General features: G+C 41.8%; 1 protein-coding gene and 1 pseudogene across 8 annotated transcripts in view; one reads left to right on the plus strand and one right to left on the minus strand.

Annotated features, from left to right (window-relative positions):
- The window catches only part of SPIDR (scaffold protein involved in DNA repair), a 419457-nt gene that overhangs the window by 192416 nt on the left and 206985 nt on the right, over positions 1–20056 (minus strand). The gene's annotated exons all lie outside the window — the stretch shown is intronic.
- On the plus strand, positions 1458–1575 carry LOC146006030 (5S ribosomal RNA; annotated as a pseudogene).

Raw genomic sequence — 20056 nt, forward strand, 5'->3', positions numbered from 1 at the left:
GTTTTGCAAACTTGCTAATGGGATACTGGGAGAGAAGATTCATTTACAATGATCATCCCTTTAAACAGAACCTCATCATATTCAAACGATATATAGATGACATTTTAATTGTCTGGGATGGCTCCAAACAGAGATTTTATGAATTTTTAAAATATATTGGAGAGAACGATCTTAATTTGGTTTTTACTTCAAACATCAATGACAAAGAAATTGAATTTTTGGATCTAGTACTAACAGGCGCATCCAACAATGTAATAACCAAGAACTTTATAAAAAAGGTCGATACCAATAGCTACGTACATTACGAGAGTGGACATCTACAAAAATGGAAGAATAACATCCCCTACTCCCAATACCATAGAATCACCCGTAACTGCAAAAGGGAAGAGGACAGAGATTCACAACTTGAAGTCATCTCAAACCGATTCAAGGAGAAGAAATACCCGACCCACATCTTGGAGAAGGCTAACAAAAGAGCAAAAACACTAGACAGGAAGAAACTTCTTGAATATAAGCCTAAAGAGAACAGAGAACCGGATGTCAAATTCATCACAACCTATAATCACCATGAAGGATTAATCAAGGAGGCATTAAACAAGCACTGGAACATCTTACGGTTGGATCCCATCCTGAAAGAATCCTTACCTGCAAAACCACAAATCGTGTATCGGAAGCAAAAAAATCTGAAAGACCTTCTAGCACCCAGCATGTTGAGAGAAGAATCCAGCCGACAGGGAGGCCTACCAAAATGCACTGGTAGCTATAAATGTGGTCACTGTAATATTTGCAAATACCTTCACCCAAATAGAAAGAACTTTTTCAATAAGGACAAAACCAAAGAATTCAAGACTAAACATTTTATTAACTGCAACACAACATCAGTTGTATATATGCTGGAATGTCCGTGTGAACGACGCTACATAGGTAAAACTAAGAGGGCACTGAAAATCCGTATACAGGAGCATGTGAGGAACATAAAAAACAAAGTACAGACACATGCTGTCTCACAACATTTCAGTTTACACCATGACTGGGACCCGGAAAAATTGACATCCAGAGGCATTGAACTCGTTTCCCTCGGAGAAAGAGGAGGTGATCTATCAAATCTTCTTTCACGTAGAGAGATGTATTGGATTTACGAACTGAACACCTTGCATCCAGAGGGCTTTAACGAGAGCTATGAGATAGCACCCTTCATACAATGAAAAAAGGAGGAGACCCCAGAGCGGTCAGTGATCTCTAACTAGGTTTCCGCTGAATAGTACCGGAATGGGTAACCATCTGGGAAGTCCAGTCATGGCACCCTCTTATATGTATACTAACCACCTTCCATTTTTCACCGTAACTCCTTCTACTGCTTCATACATCACCCCAATATTATTATACTTAATTAGTTGCTATAGTGTCCTGATTACATAGGTGGTAACACTACACATGCACGGATCTCCAACCAACCACAATACAGCCATACCACACTGGGACGCCCAACCACATCCGAACTTGGAAGCTAAGCAGTGATGGGCCTGATTAGTACTGGGCAGGGGGACCTCCCAGGAATATCGGGTGCTGTAATATAACATCTATGGCGAGTTTCTGTATGCACTGTACCCACCATTGTAATTACACATTTAATAAAGAAACTATGTTTATACCCCATCACATTCATTCTGTGTTTCATTTTTCCTCTTTTTATTTCCATTTTTATACTTTCGTGAATACGTCACTCAACACCACTGTGCTTGTACCCCAAGGGTGTCTCTTCCTTTAATATCGCTAATTGTGCTTTCCTTAATTAACTAATTAAACAGAGGGTTTCTTATATATCATTCGGATGTATCCCTAAATTTGCATATATACATATTAATTATCTGTAAATATTATGTTTCTAATTTATATTATATATTTTTTTCGCCCACTATTACTGATTCTCACATTTCTGAGAATCCTCTACAGAATAAACTGAACCCTCTGCGCATGGGCTACCACAATCCCAAAATATGGGAATCTTCAAACAAAGCCTGCTATGAATGAGTTAAACTTCAAGCCAAACTGTCAGCACCAGAAATAACCCTGCAGCGCTGTTACACGAGAGTGTCTCCTATGAACAACACAGAAGGACACAGAACATCAGAGACATAGCGCACATGCGCAGAAACGAATGGTCGCGTCCGAACGCGCATGCGCACAAGGACCCATATGTTACTAACTGAAGAGTCTTCATAACGCTATAAGAACTAGGCGCACATGCGCAGTAGCGCTACACTGACGCCGGATGTGTGGCGGAAGTGGGGCGGATGTGATGTCACGCTCCTTCCAAACGGAGCTGACACACTCCAAACCTTACTATCCAGTTTTTCAGACTTTGTACAGCTCGTTTTCAGAAGTGTATAAGTGGGGCCATTAGATGCCTCTTTTAGCATGTACCACGTGTCTCTAATCATTGTTTTGTGCTTAACTTATACCTGGCCCAATTAAGCATTGCTAACGAGGGGGGCGGCACCATAGTCTCTATCCCTGTCATAAATACAGCCTCAGTCATTCAGTCCCTTACCCCTGACGAAGTCCTGTCGGACGAAACATGTTGGGATAAACTTCGGTCACCTGCTCCTCACCGCACTGCTCCAAGTTAAGCTGATTTTTTACTATTTGATTCTTCATTTTTCGCAACTTAATACCCTGCTATTTAAAAAATTTTTAGTGATCTTGCTTTTAGTTTTTAGTCAGTTACATACATAGCTTATTGGTTTTTAGTCTGGCCAGTCTGCCTTACTGACCAACTTTATCTCTCCTAACTTTGTTACACATTAAATATATTGTCATCTTTTTAGATATATTTATATTTTTCTTTTCTGTCTTTTTATATATTTTATATTCCTATTTTTTATCTCATCTCTCTGTGTTAAATAAATTGTTCACCTTGATTACAATTATTGTCCCATGTTTACTTAAAACGTGCAAATAAGTCGCTATCCTAGTCCAAACCAAAACTTTTTCCAAAACTACCCTTTGAACAGTACACCACTGTTCCTGGACTAAGCTGACACCCAGTATACTTAAAGGGGATTGCACTATATGGGACCTGACGTCCGTGAAAGATCACCTGTTAAAAAATCTCTTGGCGCACATCTCACTCAAATCTACTTTGTCCAGATATAGATATATATATATAAATAATTTTACTACTTCTGTATGACCCATCCCCAAACAATATTTAAAAGTATACTGTTATCAATTTACTAGCTAAGGAAAAGTGAATTTGAAGTAAAGAATCTCTGACAAATCACAAAGAGACATAACATCCAGGAGGAAAATTAGCATGCAAATTATAGGATTTTTTTGCCAAAGGAAAGCAGAGGCAGACTAGTAAATACAATTAAGCTGCCAAGAAGTAATTAAACACATGTTTACAATAGAAGTGTTCTGATCACTGCCGTATGTGGGTGGATATAAAAAAGAACAACATTTTCATAGCAATAGTAATGACTTTTGTAAAATAAAAATAAAAACCATGGGGAATTGCCCTCTATATAATAAATCAGCTAAGGTCTGTTGTGTCACTGACATTATAGAATGGCTCCCACTGCAGGGATGGCACAGGGGATACGGTCACTAGGTCTACAAGCATTAGGTTGACATGACTGAAGGTCGATAGGCTCATAAGGTCGAAACAGCATTAGGTTGACTTGGGCAAGGTCTACATTGGGATTTTCACTGTTTTTGGTACAGACAGGCGGTATTTCATGCCCTACCATCCACTAGGGCGTGGTGGGTGAATAAAATAGTGTGCCGAGCGTAGCGAAGAAGTGGTGCTATGTCCATGTTGACTGTTTTGGTGGTCATGTCGACATTCGGGCCAAAACCGTGAAAACCTCCATGTCGACCTTTTGACTGTCAACCGTACCCATGTCGACCTAATGCTGTGTCGACCTTATGACTCTGTTGACCTTCAGGCATGTTGACCTAGTGGTGTCAACCTAATGCTTGTCGACCTAGTTGCTGTCTATCCAATGACCCTGGCACAGACCAGCCGGAAAGGACAGAGGAACAGGTTGTGGTGGATAGGAGGCTGGAAAGAGGAGGTAGAAGGCAGGTAGGGCCCTAGAGCAGTGGTTCCCAACCCTGGCCCTCAAGTATCCCTAACAGTGCACGTATTCCGGGTCACCCGGCAGGTGCACTCACTATTCAGACACATTTTAAAAGACCCACAGGTGAAGCTAATTATGTCACTTGTGATTCTGTGTGGAGACCTGCAAAACATGCACTGTTGGGGTTTCTTGAGGACCAGGGTTGGGAACCACTGCCCTAGAGGTCAAAGTTGAGGTGACCAAGGAGACTTAAAGGCAATTTAGCAATGTAACAAACCATTGGTAAAGCCTCATCTAGAATACTGTTCTGGAGACCACATCTCCCAAAGGCTAGTAATACATCATTGAAAAAGTACAACCAAAATGGTGCATGGCCTAAATGACAAAACTTACCTGGAAAGATGAACAGATCTTAATATGTATAGATCAGAACATACAAGGGAAAAAATGTTGTGGGGGAACAAAGTAGAAAGTTTTGAAAGATCAAGTGCTTGAACAAGGTAAAGGAGGGAGACATTCTTCAAATGGAAAGAAGCATTAGAACACAAGAACATGCAATGAAACTGGGGGCATATAGGTTTAGGGGAAATATGAAGAACAAGGACTTCACAGAAAAGGTAGTGGACATGTAGAATTGTCTCCCATCAGAGGTGGGAGAGACAGTAGAACAATTAAAACATCCATGGGGTATACATACAAAGAAAAAAGTATCAAATAGGGCTTAAGGTAACAATATGGTTATGTGCCATGAGTGCGCCTCCATTGTAAGGAGGCCAATATTAAATCAGCAGACATCTGACTTTTACTGGCTGAAAAATTGTACCTGTCCATGAAAAGCTGGACTGCAATTGTACATTGATATTTATGAACATTTATTTGGTCTGCAATATGGTGGTCTGCGCATGCACGAATATACGCATGTGCTAACCCCCTGTGCCAACGCCTTCTGTGAGGATCACAGTTGCTGAGGCATTCACACTGTCAGGGGTGGGCAGGGGGGAGCGGCCGTTTGGTGTGGTAGGCGGCATTTACCTGTTTGCTACGCTGCAAACATATGCAGCTTAGCGTACCGGTTTGAATCAGGCCCTCGTTTTCTTGTTCTCTACACACACATACATATTGTTATTACTATAGAAACCGCAAAAAAAAAAAAACAGAAGCAAACAAAGCTGTGGCTTCTAGTCTGTGACCAATGATGTGTTTGAGGAAGAATAGTTCTGGTTTGATGCTCCCTGCACATACACCAACATTACACAGACAGCAATTGATGTCAAATTTGGTCATATTTGCAAAGCTTTGCTAAATTCTAACCACAAACACATACAGCTCGCATCAAACAGACGCAAGCAGGGGGATTGTTTTGCTACATAACATGGATCAACAACCTAAATGTCTCACTTGTTTTGTTCTTTTATGCGCTAATATTTCCAATAAGTGGCCTTTTCTGAGCGAATAGTGGTCCGATAAATAAATACATAACCACAGTTTCCAGTGCGAGTTGTTATAGCTGCATAAACAGTCAGGGATCATAAAGATATTTTCAACCATAGATTTGTTTTTAAACCAATACATACTTATCACAGTACATTTTAACCTAGTAACTCCCAAATTTTTTTAAATGTATACAAGGAATTGATTTTTGTCTTAATTCCAAATACCCCAAAATGTAAGTATATATAATTAGACAGCTTTATAGAAAGGCAAAAAAAAAAAAGCGAGTTTATGTTTTGCTAATAATATGACCATACAAATTTGAGGTTATGAAAACAATATTGTCAAAGATCCGTAAAATCATTGGCTACTTTATTTAGTACACCTCATTATTGCAAATATCTAAATCAGCCAATGATATGGCAGCAACTCAGTGCATGCACACATGATCAAGATGTTCAATTATTGTCCAAATTAAACACCATTAAATGTGAGCTAAGTGATTGACCATGGAATGGCTATTGTAGAAATAACGGTACTTGTTTCCTAGCATGGCGCCCACGATTTTCATCTTATGCCATTGTTTCGATTGCATGCGATGCGATGAGACCCGATTTTTAATTGTACAGGTACCCTAATGAGTGATTACTACGTTAAATGCACCCCCACTATGAACGCCAACCTGAAGCGTGGCAAGCGCAGCGTACCCGCGAGGGGCGGCGATACGCGTCTTCCGACCATTTTATACCCCCACTATCCACGTCGGCGTGGCGTTTATTTTATATAGTGTGATGAGCGCAGTGAACCACCGAGCCCGAAGCGTGGCGAGCCCCGCAAGGGGACGCGGATTACATCACATGTATTCCTCGTCCGCTCGCCACGCTTCGGGCTCGGTGGATCGCTGCGCTCACCACACTATATAAAATCAACTCCACGCCGATGTGGATAGTGGGGGCATGAAAAGGTCGCAGGACGCGTACCGCCGCCCCTCGTGGGCTCGCTGCACTCGCCACACTACGGGTTGGCGTTGATAGTGGAGGTGTCATTAACAATGGGGGTGCATTTAACATAGTAATCACCCATCAGGGTGCCTGTACAATTAAAAAATTACATCGCATTGCATGCCATTGTAATGGCATGCGATGCGATATTAAAATTGTATAGTGCGGGTCTTAGGACCCAAAAATCGGATCCCATCGCATCCCTTAATTAGTGGTATGCGATGGCATATGATGGGCGCCGTGCTAGGAAACAAGTACCGAAATAACTTAGAATTGATCTCTATACAATAGATGTCATGGGATGTCATAGTCAATGAGATGTCGTGAGACAGGAGATTTGTGGCATGAAAGTGCAGTGAACTCCTTGTTGAATTCATGCCATGAAGAATATCGGCTGTTCTAGGAGTGAAGATATATTTAACAAAAAAATAACCAAACATCGCTTCACTCTGGGTGATTTTACTACCTTTGCTAGCGAACACATTTTACAGCAGTTAACACCAAGTGAGTATTCAGCTGTATTGAGATATACGGTATACTGTAGGTGATGCTTGGTTTTGGTGAAAAAGGGATCCTAACCTGTACTAGATAAGTATATTTAACAGGCTGATCACAGAGTACCGTTTATATATTTTTTCAGGACAGATATGGCTATCTTTAGAAGCATGCTGGAATATATTTTCCTTTCATGGTATCAGAGGGGAAATGTGAGAAGGAGCTTGTAACATCTATGGATACAAGTACAAAGACACCAAATATTAATATTTGTATGGATCCTGCCATCAATAAGATCAGGGGTCCCCTCATTTAAAATACAGGACCCTCCTGCTTGAAAACCGTCTAATTCACACCTGATCGCAGGACAAATTTGATCTCAAAATGGCCAGAACTACAGTATGTGTACTGCAGGTGGGGCAAATGTAATAAGTGCAGAGGGTTAAATTTGGGTGAGTTATATTGTTTCTGTGCGTAGTAAATACTGGCTGCTTTATTTATACACTGCAATTTGGATTTAAGTTTGAACACACCCCACCCAAATTTAACTCTCTCGGCACGTTACATCTGCCCCACCTGCAGTACACATGGCTTTGCCTATTTTGAGAACAAATTTGCCCTGCGATGAAGTCTGAATTAGGCCATCTGTCCTTTAATGGCTTTGCTGCTGGGCCTGTTTTGGAACATTAAGGGTTGGTCACATTAATATCAGTATTTATGCAATTATCACATTTCTTTTCTTAGAAGTATGAACTGAAATTTAAATTTCCAGAAAATAGCATTAGTTTGCTAATATAATTCTACTCATATGGCAAACACCATTTATCCAAAATCACAACCCAAAAATGTTTAAAATTGCAAGAAAGTAACCTGAAAGACATACACAGACATATTTCCTGTGGCAATTGCATGCATGTGCACTGCGTATGTACCAGTGACCCTTAGGGCTGCATGGTGCGCATGCTCCTATGAAAAAGTTGCACGTGGCTGCAGATAGGTGCATTTGCATTCACGGGTAAGAAGACCGCGGACATATCTGCATGTGGTGAATTTTTCTAACTACTGTCAAGAAACACTTGAAACAACAAAAGCCGGATTTTGAATGCAGGTTTTCGCAATAAAATCTGCAGTTGAAAATGATAATGCATTTATTTAATACCAGTTACTTATATAGCGCACACATATTCCACAGCGCTTTACAGAGAATATTTGAACATTCACATCAGTCCCTGCCCCAGTGGAGCTTACAATCTATATTCCCTACCCCTTGTACACTCACACATTCATTCTTGGGTAACTTTTTTGAGAGCCTACCAGTATATTTTTGAAGTGCGGGAGGAAGCAGGTTGATACTACATTACATGGGGGGGACATACAAATTTAGCTACACTCATCAATCACGGCGTGGATGGCGAAACTAAAGTGCCTGCAAGATGTGTTGCAGCACAGTATATAAAGCAGATTGTCACGAAGTACGTATCTGTACATGTAATATGTGTGTTTACCCGGGAATCAGCAGCACTGCTGTGCTTCAATGAGCAGTAGCTGCATGGTACACAGCACTCAGCTGGTCTTTCACAGAAGTCTTAAATAGGACTTCTAGAGGATAGACAAACTGGTGTCCAATTCAGCGGTGGTTCAGTGTAATACAGTGGTTCTGCATGTTTATATGTATTGCCTGCCCCCTCCCTCATACATGTGTGGTACCAACCTCCACTGAACATAGGCGATTATCAGAGATTAACAACTAATGATCCATATTATAAATAGGGTATTTGAGTCCATGGGTGCCAGGAGAGAGATTAAGCACCAATGGTGCCTGGAGTTGGTGGCGCTGCAGTAATTGCACTGTTGGCACAATTCGGTCTTCAAGCCCAACCCACACATAATGATATCAAGAAAGGGAATTTAAGGTAAATCCAACCCTCCCAAATTTAAAGTAATTAAGTGATGAGGAGAAGTCCCACTTGTTTTTAGCAGTGAGGTTGTTTATTGTTACCTTATGCCTGGGGTAGCCAACCCTAGTCCTCGTGAGCTACCAACAGTGCATGTTTTGCAGGTCTCCTCACAGAATCATGTGAGCTAATTAGCTCCATCTGTGTATCTTTTAAAATGTGTCAGTGATTAATGAGTGCAGCTGTGCAGCAGCTAGGTTGTCTGGAAAATGTGAACTGTTAGTAGCTCTCGAGGGCTAGGGTTGGCTACCACTGCCTTATGCTATGAAATAATTCGGAAATCCAGAGTTGGTGGTTCGAATGAACTCCCCTCCTGGCATTATTACACGTGTGTCCCCTCATTACATGCTGAAACTTGTATGTTTCACACCTTGTTCAGCAATCATATTAATATCCTACAAATTGGGCCGAAGTCAGACATTATACCAATATTCATGCAAACATGTAGTAGGTTTCATCAGCGCATGGGTGTAGCTCGTTAAGAGGTTGCATACGTCATGCATCCCATGGTTATAGTTTATGAAGCTGCAGCTTCTATTTAGAAACATGCTTTAAGAAATGTATCTGAAACCGCCCGCCAAACACCCTCCTGATGTTGTCAAATGGTCACTCGTACTCTGATGCTTTGTCAGTACCAGGAAGACAGGGGTTGGAGGGCTGCCGTGGGAGTACTTCAGGAGTCCTAGGAATGGATTATGGCTGCTACTGATGTGCCTATGACTTGGGTTTTTTAAGGGTAGAGGACACAAAATTAATGATTGTATTTTGTGTAATAGGTTTATTTTAAAAGTGTGTCAAACTCATTATATATTGTGGTTGTTTTCACAGCAATTAGGAGTAGGATCTGTGAAAGCATGCTTTGTAAAAGATTAGGATAGGAGTGAAATTGAGCACTACTCTCCCCCTCTGATCCTCGTCTCATAACAAGGATAAAGAACTCTCTGGAAGATTGCCAAGGGAGCGGTGGGTAAAATAAAATTGTGATTCTTAACCAGTTTTGGTTACTGAAGTCAGAACCAGGTGCAGAAATACTTATTTCATCACGTTGAAAAATGCACATTGAGAGCTGTCCTTGACAGCTGTCCTGAAATTGGCAGGAATTGCACAGTTACTGTTACCACTGATCATAGATCCATGGAAACTAAACAGATTTTAGGTCTGTAAATATTTTGAGAAACTATATTAATAGATTTTAATGACTTGTTAAATGAAAACTCTCTGTGCATGCAAGGCTTACTCTGTTATTGACCTGGGGTACTAGATAAGCTGACAAGCGAGTCTCAAATGTAGCATGACGGAGCCATACAACCGAGTAGAGCATATATGCCGATGGCATCTTCTGCTCTGTCCACTGCCCTTTGTGCCACCCATCGAACCAAGATCAATGGTGCACATGACAACAGAGCGTGTCAGGGAGCTGCACCCCTGTTCTATTCTCTATGGCTTCTACGGACTGCATCGGCTGCAGCCCTATAAGCCCAACAGCGCTGGCAGAAAGGCTTCCCATTGAAAGCTGTATTTGCCGAACACAGTATAGCAGGTGATTAGCAGATTGGCTTCCTATAGGAAGCCACTGTAAATCACTAGGAATACTGTTGATTGTGGATTTTAACTGGGGGGGGGGGGGGGGCAGCAACGATGAGCGTGGCTACATCTGTATGTCAACTTCATATTCTTTTTCTGTTTTTAGGAATGATTGGATTTTATATATAACCGGTTATAACCACTGTTACAATGAATAGGATATAAATGACAGCCAGGTCAAAATGGTGGCCCGCGATGCCTTTTATTGCATATAGTGCATAGTCCGATCGTAGGACGATGAACACGTGAAATGCACTGCTACTCTTTTTAGTACTAAGAGAGACCGAATGTTCTCAAGGCTGGGAGAAAAATCACAATCTTATAGATATGCATTGTGTGCATGAGTTGGTGTAGAGATACGCACAGAATGATATCCAAGCAACATAAATAGTCATTGGTCTACAAAGTATTTGTACAGATTATATTAATCCATTATCTATGCAAAGTGCATTGAGGTGTTTTTAAGTAAACCAAAGCTACATACACATAAAAACTAAATAGATTTGGTGCTACCCCAACATACATCATATGGCTCCTCCCTGTGATGAGTCTAATGTCAGGAACCCTGAGCTTAGGTGACTATCACTTTAATTTTTCTTTTTTTTTCTAAATCGGATATTTTTTATTATATACTTTTCCTTTGACAATACAACACCTTACAAACATCAAACAATACATAAAACAAAAAATATTTATATTGTGTATATCTCTCAAGCAGAAAAGAAAAAAAAATGCTTACAGTGTCTATTCTATCTCTTATATATTTAGCCAGATCGGTCACTCATCCCCTGTGCATATAACGTTCCCGCCCAGCGGGATACACAAACCCGCCCCCCCCCCAGGGAAAAGTGTTCAATGTGTATAACGTTCTACATACCCCACCCCCTTGACATCACCTCCCCCCGCCCAGCCAGGGCTACAGTACACGCCCACCATCCACCATTACTCCACAGCCACCATCCACCATTACTCCCGCACCCCCCCCCCCCCCGACACCCGTGACCCCCTCCCGCGATTCGGCGCCCCCACGACCCCCCCCTCCGCGATTTGTGGCCCCCCGCGACCCCCCTCCTGCTAATCGCAGATCCCCGCACCCCACCCCCCTCCCCCAATTTGCAGACCCCCCTGACCCCTTTACAGCAATCCCCCCCAGCAGACCCCTACGACCCCGCTCCTGCATTTCACATACGCCCGTGAGAATGGAGGATCCTGTACCGCCACAAGCAGGTGCCGCCCCTAGGTGGGAAATCCGGCCCTGGCTGCTGATTCCCCCACTGCCAGAAGTGTCCCCATGGTCCTCTGCACCAGCGCCACAACTTTTATCAATGTCTTGCCCACATACCACTATTATACAGCCTCCTGCTCTCATACAACCCTTTACTCCCTCCCAGTGCGAGGAGACGCTCACCCACTGCCAGGAGCTGCATACTGTCCCCCACCCTCCTCCAGTTCTAGGGATGCCCATCGACCATCAATGATTTAAAATCATCGATGGTTTATGGCCGATGTTGAATACTTTTGCCATCGATGTTGGAGGACCAGATGGTTTCCCTACATCAATGGCAAAGGAGAACCGATCAAGTTTCACATTTTTTTAAGGTGCCGGGACACGGAGCATAGCTCCGCCCCCCCACACCCGGAAGTCCCGCCACCGAGTTCTGATTGACCCACGGCCTGTTCAGACAGATATAATGGATGACCATCGATAGCTACAACAATAGATGGTTATCCAAGTAATATGTTACTACTATCGATGGCATGGTGCAAAATTGCCATCAATGCCAACCATCGATGGCATCTGCACCAATGCCCATCCCTACTCTGAAACAGCCAAAAACCTTTACTACCCCTCATGCCCACACACCCCTATTACTGCCCTGCCTCCTGTTCTCCTGCCCCGTAACTTGCGCAAGTGGGGACCCGCTCACATTCCCCTATCATGCTTTACCACCCAGCCTCCTGCTCTCATGCACCCCAACTCCCACCGAGTAGGAGGAGACACTGACTCAGGGGCACCGTCCTGTACTCCTGTGCTGCCATGCTGGACCCTCACCCACTGGCAGAAGCTGCACTGTGTCTCCCACCCTCCTCTTTAGTCTCCCTTATGCCCACACACCCCTATCACTACCCATCCTCCGGTTTTCCTGTGTCGTGGCCTCCGTCAGTGGGGAGCCGCTGACCCAAAAACACCCTACTATACTATTGCACACACACACACCCACCCACAAATGTCACTGTACCCTCCACACTATCAATGTACATCTTACTCTGTAACCTCTTTTTAATTAAACAAAATAATACACACCCCCTTCCAAATCATATGCTCTCTATTTAACACATTTCACCTATAACTCAAGTTGAAATACAGGCCATCTTTCATACAATTCTAACCATATTTTACATAATACAAAAGTTCACAAATTAAGGGGGCGCAGCCCCTCACGACGGTGTGAAGAACGCCCGTAGGGCGCGATGAATCACCTAGTTACTTATATTTAATGTATATATGTATTCAACATATACTTTCCCTAAGTGTTTTAGTGTAGGTGATTTACTATGTGTCCTTATTACTGTTCCTTATTGTGCATGAAAGTGCATTGAGGTGTTTTTCAGTAAACCACAGCTACATACACAAAAAAACTAAATAGATTTGGTGCTACCCCAACATACATCATATGGCTCCTCCCTGTGGGGAATCTAAGCTTAGGTGACCATCACTTTAATTTTTCAATTCAATTATCTTCACAAACCTGTAGAAGCACAATAACAGATACAAGACACTGAATTTACTGGCGTTTTACCAGATGTACAGCATAGTTATGGAACCTCTGTCCAAAATCTGTTGATTATATATATATATATATATATATATATATATATATATATATATATATATATATATACTATATTATATATCAACAGTTCAGATGTTTCAGCGTTTTACCACTTTTTTATACCATTGAAAGCCCCAAAATCACCAATGTAACGTACAATTAATACACAGAGACTTTGAGCACTGTATGCTGAAGTCACATTGTCGACATTCATTATGCCAACATCACAATGTCGACATCATATCGGAATATGCAAAATGCTAATATGTTCACAAGGGAGACGGGTGGATGTGCAGATGTCTGTTCACATCGTGGGTGCTTTTCAGCACCTGCGATGTATCGCATCCAATTTCCCTTGAAATCCACCCCCAGCAGCTCCTTTTACATGTGATAAATCACATGTAAAAATAGCACATCAAGTGTCAAATTGGATCGAAGCACTCCTGGGGAGCTGCTGGGAGAGTTCAAGGCAAATCAGGTCCGACTTGTGCCTCAGACAAGTAGGACTAGTGTCACACCGCTGGAAGCAACACTGCCTCGATGCCTCCCCCGCCGTCTCCACCGGTCCCCCTCGCCGCCCCAGTATATCTAGCTAACTGTGCTAGTCTCACCCTAGCATCTGACCTGATTACAGGGGAAGGCAGCCGCGTATCGCCGGTCTGTGTCTTCCGTGTGCGGCGGGTGGCTTGTGGTGACGTCACTTTCTCCGGCTTTGTACGGGACTTGCGGAGTGTAGCTGGTGGTGAATGGTAGAGTACCCCCTTGATAACGGTCTTGTTCCTCTTCTCCAATCCAACAGGATGCTTTTTTAAATCAGGTCAGATGCTAGGGTGAGACTAGCACAGTTAGCTAGATATACTGGACTGTTGTCCTCCACAAAACAACCACTTAAAAGAGTGTATACTTACGCGCACAATTATTTTTATTTTATTTATATTATTTATTTTTAGTTTTATTTAATTTTTTATTTATTTTCTCTTCATTCATTTATTCTTAATTTTATGCTTGCACTTTCCTCTCAGTATCTTTTATCCTCAGCCTGTTAACTCCTTCACTCTTTCCAAATACCCTCTCCCCTCACAAGCGCCCAGTACTCTTTGCTTTCCAGCAATAACCATACAGCAACTACCTAATCCAAATCCCCTCCTCCACAAATGTGGTAACCCTCCGGTTTTTCTGGTAACCAGGTTGTTTTGTATCTGCCCCCCCCCCCCTTTTTCTTTATAAAAACTTGGTGCCAATTTACTTTATATACTCTGCAATTTCCTAAATATCAGGTGCCCTCAAAATTTATTTCTACCGGCAAGATTTCATCTGATTTCAAAATATGTAAGTTCTTTTTCACCATCTTCTTGATTTTCATGGCTTTGATATTATATTGGGTCACAAATGTTGTTCTCCAGTTTTTTTCTTTTTTATCTTTGTTTCCGTTTAATTGTCCGTTTTTTCTCTCTCTTCCCTACTTTTTAAGAGATCCTCCCTATTAATATTTCTAACTGCCATTAGGGATTCATCCAGGAGTTTTTCAGGGTAGTCCTGTTCTAAGAAAGCCTGATATAGAGTTTTACTTTGTTTTTCAAATGCCACATCTGTGGAACAGTTCCTTTTGATCCTTATTAGTTGACTTTTAGGCATATTGTTAATCCATTTGTTATAATGATTACTATTATAATTTAAGTATCGATTCTGATCGACACTTTTAATATAGGTTTCAGTTTGGACTACTCCGTCCTCTACTGTGAGAGCAATATTCAGGAAGTTAATAGCACCCTTGTGAAAATTGCTTGTGAACTTCAAACCATATTTATTCTCATTTAGACGGTTCGTGAACTTGACTACTGAATTGTGATCCCCATCCCAAACAAAAATAAAATTGTCTATGTATCTTCAATAGAGGACCAGGCTCGCCCCAAGATCGCGCCCCCAAATGTGTTCCACCTCAAATTTACCCATAAATAGGTTTGCGAAACTTGGGGCGAACCTGGTCCCCATGGCTGTGCCTTGTGACTGTAAATAATAATTAGAATCAAAAATAAAATAATTGTGCATTAATATGAATCCAATGGATTGTGAGATAAATGTACCCAGGTCACCAGATATCTCATGATCATTTAACCCCTTCCCGACATTTGACGTACATTTACGTCATGGTCGGGAAGTACTTCCCGACACATGGCATAAATGTACGTCATGACTTCTAACTGTCACCGCGTCTATAGACGCGGTGACAGTTTGGAGATGTATGCTGTCCCTGACAGCAGACATCCCCCCTCGCCGCCCGGGGGGGGGCAGGGATGCCCCCACCGGTCGGCGATCGCTGTGATTGGCTGTTCAAATGTGAACAGCCAATCACAGCTATTTCTGTGTTACCGGCGGCTAAGCCGCTCGGTAACACAGGGATCGGCGGTGATCGGTGCTGGCACCGATCACCACCGATCCGCAGCTCTCCCTCCCACCCGCCCGGCAGCCGCTCTCCCTCCCTCCCACCCGCCCGGCAGCTGCTCTCCCTCCGGCAGCCGCTCTCCCTCCCTCGCTCCCTGTCTCAGCAAGAAGCAGCCGCAGCGCTCCCCCCCAGCTCCAACCCCCCCGCATGTAAAAGTTTTAAAAATTGTATAAAATGAAATCATATATATATATATATATATATATATATACATACATACATATACACACACAGCCCCCCCCCCCCTCCCACCCGGCAGCCCCCCCTCCCACCCACCCGGCAGCCGAAGCGCCAGCACCCCTCCCACCCCCCACCAGCCGCAGCGCCAGCCCCCCTCCCCCACCATTCATTCCACCACCAAATATCACTCCTCCAGATTTTGGGGTGCTTCTTCTCCTTCATACCTTATGAAAATGAAAAATTTTGAGCCAGAACTGCATTTTTGTGTAAAAAAATGTAATTTTTCATTTTCACTGCCCAGTTGTATCAAAATTGGTGAAACCCCTGGGGGTTTGAAATGTACACTATACCCCTAGATAAATTCCCTGAAGGGTGTAGTTTGCAAAATGGGGTCACTTGTGGGGGGGGTTCCACTGTATGGGTGCTTCAGGGGTCTTGCTAATGCGACATAGCACCCACCATTCCACCACCAAAAATCACTCCTTCCCTTCTGAGTCCTGCCATGCACCCAACTGGTATTTTTTGGTCACATATGAGGCATTGCCATACTCGGGAGAAATTGGGGCACAGATTTTGGGGTGCTTTTTCTCCTTCATACCTTATGAAAATGAAAAATTTTGAGCCAGAACTGCATTTTTGTGTAAAAAAATGTAATTTTTCATTTTCACTGCCCAGTTGTATCAAAATTGGTGAAACCCCTGGGGGTTTGAAATGTACACTATACCCCTAGATGAATTCCCTGAGGGGTGTAGTTTGCAAAATGGGGTCACTTGTGGGGGGCTTCCACTGTATTGGTGCTTTGGGGGTCTTGCTAATGCGACATAGCACCCACCAAAATTCCACCAGAATCTGAGCTGCAAAATCCAAAAATCACTCCTTCCCTTCTGAGTCCTGCCATGCACCCAACTGGTATTTTTTGGTCACATGTGAGGCATTGCCGTACTCGGGAGAAATTAGGGCACAGATTTTGGGGTGCTTTGTCTCCTTCATTCCTTGTGAAAATGAAAAATTTGGAGCCAGAACTGCATTTTTGTGTAAAAAAATGTAATTTTTCATTTTCACTGCCCAGTTGTATCAAAATTGGTGAAACCCCTGGGGGTTTGAAATGTACACTATACCCCTAGATGAATTCCCTGAGGGGTGTAGTTTGCAAAATGGGGTCACTTGTGGGGGGGTTCCACTGTATTGGTGCTTCGGGGGTCTTGCTAATGCGACATAGCACCCACCAACATTCCACCAGAATCTGAGCTGCAAAATCCAAAAATCACTCCTTCCCTTCTGAGTCCTGCCATGCACCCAACTGGTATTTTTTGGTCACATGTGAGGCATTGCCGTACTCGGGAGAAATTGGGGCACAGATTTTGGGGTGCTTTGTCTCCTTCATTCCTTGTGAAAATGACAAATTTGGAGCCAGAACTGCATTGTTGTGTAAAAAAATTAATTTTTCATTTTCACTGCCCAGTTGTACCACAATTGGTGAAACCCCTGGGGGTTTGAAATGTACACTATACCCCTAGATGAATTCCCTGAGGGGTGTAGTTTGCAAAATGGGGTCACTTGTGGGGGGGTTCCTAACTTTTAGCATCTTATGGTGCCTAGAAACCTACATGGTGCCTAAAAAATAATCTCATAAAAAGGAGGCTCCAAAATCAAGTAGGTGCTCCTTCTATTATGAAGCCTGTGGTTTGGTCAACGTGCACACTAGGGCCACATATAGGATATTTATGAAAACAAAAGAATTGGGGGAATCAATTTTTAGTCACATTTCTCTAGTAAAATGTACTGTGTTCCTTAGAAAAATGTATTAAAATTGAAAATCTGCAAAAAAAAAATGAAATTTTGAAATTTCACCTACACTTTGTTTTAATTCCTGTGAAACACCTAAAGGGTTAACAAACTTCCAAAATGCTGTTTTGAATACTGTGAGGGGTGCAGTTTTTGAAATGGCATCATTTATGGGGGTGTCTCACATACAAGTCCCTCAAAGTCACATCAGAACTGAACTGGTCCCTAAAAAAATCAGTGTTTGAAATTTTCTTGAAAATTTGAAAATTTGCTATTCATATTGTAAGCCTCCTAGTGTCCAAAAAAATTAAAAGGAAGTTGAAATAATGATGGAAACATAAAGTAGACATATGGTCTATGTTAGTTATTAACTATTTTGAGTGGTATGATTATTTGTCTCACAAGCAGAAAATTTAACATTTTGCAAATTGCTAAATTTTCCATTTTTTTCCGACATTTTGGTATTTTTCACAAAAAAACACAGACTGTATCGACGAAAATTTACCACTAACTTGAAGTACAATGTGTCACGAAAAAACAATCTCAAAATCACTGGGATAAGTAAAAGCAAAAAAAAGTTATCCCCACTTAAGTGATACATGTCAGATTTGAAAAAAAGGGCTCTGTCAGGAAGGCAAAAACATGCTGTGTCAGGAAGGGGTTAACAGATATTGTTCTACACAGAAGAAAGGGTTTGACTCTGAGTTGCGCTTAGTTATGTGTGCAGCACCACCAAAATTCCTCCTGTTAGTGAGGAACAGTATAGTAATCGAGAAAGAAGGGGAGGGATTGGGGTGCGCTACCTAATACAAATAATGTACCTCCCAATATATCATAATAAAATCATAAAAACATTTCTGAAATTTGTTTCCTTGTATTTGATGATGTTCACAATGATTAAGCACAGTCCATTTCAGGATTAATAGTCCTTTTATTATTGATGGTTTTTTTCCCATCAATAATAAAAGGAATATTAATCCTGAAATTGACTGTGCTTAATCATTGTGAACATCATCAAATACAAGGAAACGAATTTCAGAAATGTTTTTATGATTTTATTATGATATATTGGGAGGTACATTATTTGTATTAGGTAGCTCACGCCCCCCCCCCCCCCCCCTTCTTTCTAGATATTCTACGGCTGAAATGCCCAACTCATGATCGATATTTGAGTATAGGGCCTCCACATCGCTCGTAATAAAGTAATAACTCTCTTTCCAATTAATTCCTTTTATTATTTGTAAGAAATGAGTCGTATCTTTAATATATGAATTTAGTCTATCTACAAACTTTTGTAAATAACTATCCACAAAAAATGAAAGGTTGTTAGTTACAGATCCAATGCCTGAGATAATTGGGCATCCGGGTGGACAGACCAGTGTTTTGTGTATCTTGGGGAGAAAATATTATGTGGGTGTGATGAGGTATGGAACAAAAAGAAAACCATGTGTCTCCCTGGATATCGCTCCCACAGACAGTCCGTCGTCCAACAGGTGACTGAATTCGTTCAAACTTTTTGGAGGGGCCGCCTACTAATTTGGTACAGTAATTGACATCAGTCAACTGTCTATATGCCTCACTTAGGTAATCTGAGGTCTCTATGATCACTACCCCCCCCCCCCCCTCCCTTGTCAGCCTGCTTTATAGTAAAACCTGGATCATTACATATCGTTTTTAATGCCATTCTCTATTTTTCCGTTAAGTTATCTCTTAAGGGAATCTTTTCGGTTTTATTGCACAATATTCTAAATTGTTCCATAGTGATCTTATAGAAACTTTCCACAAATGGGTATTTTTATGTGTATAATTGTATTATTTAAATATGTTATTGTTTTCTGTATGTTATATGTAGCTGGCAATAAGTGGAATATGGCTCAGATAGAAATTCTTTGAGGACTTTAAAAGCAGTGATTTTTCCATATTATTTGTAGTGATCGAGATTATGTATAAAATAAGAGGCTTGGAACGCAGAGGCAATAAAGATATGTGTATATTAAAAGGAGGCTTGGCTATAAAGAATTTAGAGATGCCAGCTTCATGTCTAAAATCAAAGTGAGGCTTGAGACGCAAATTAAAGATGGCCGCGGACAGTCTATAAAATTGCAAAATGAAAATGAGGCTTGGTACTCAAAACCCGGAAGTGTGGGTAAAAAGCCCCGCGAACTGGAGTGCTATAAAAAGGCAGACTGACAGTAGCAGTGTTTATCTGAGGAAGCTAATGTTTTTTTTCTACATTCTAATCATGTCAACATTAAGTGTCAAT

This window comes from Crinia signifera, chromosome 5 (assembly GCF_055691185.1).
Source record: "Crinia signifera chromosome 5, ASM5569118v1, whole genome shotgun sequence".
NCBI classification, from domain to species: domain Eukaryota; kingdom Metazoa; phylum Chordata; class Amphibia; order Anura; family Myobatrachidae; genus Crinia; species Crinia signifera.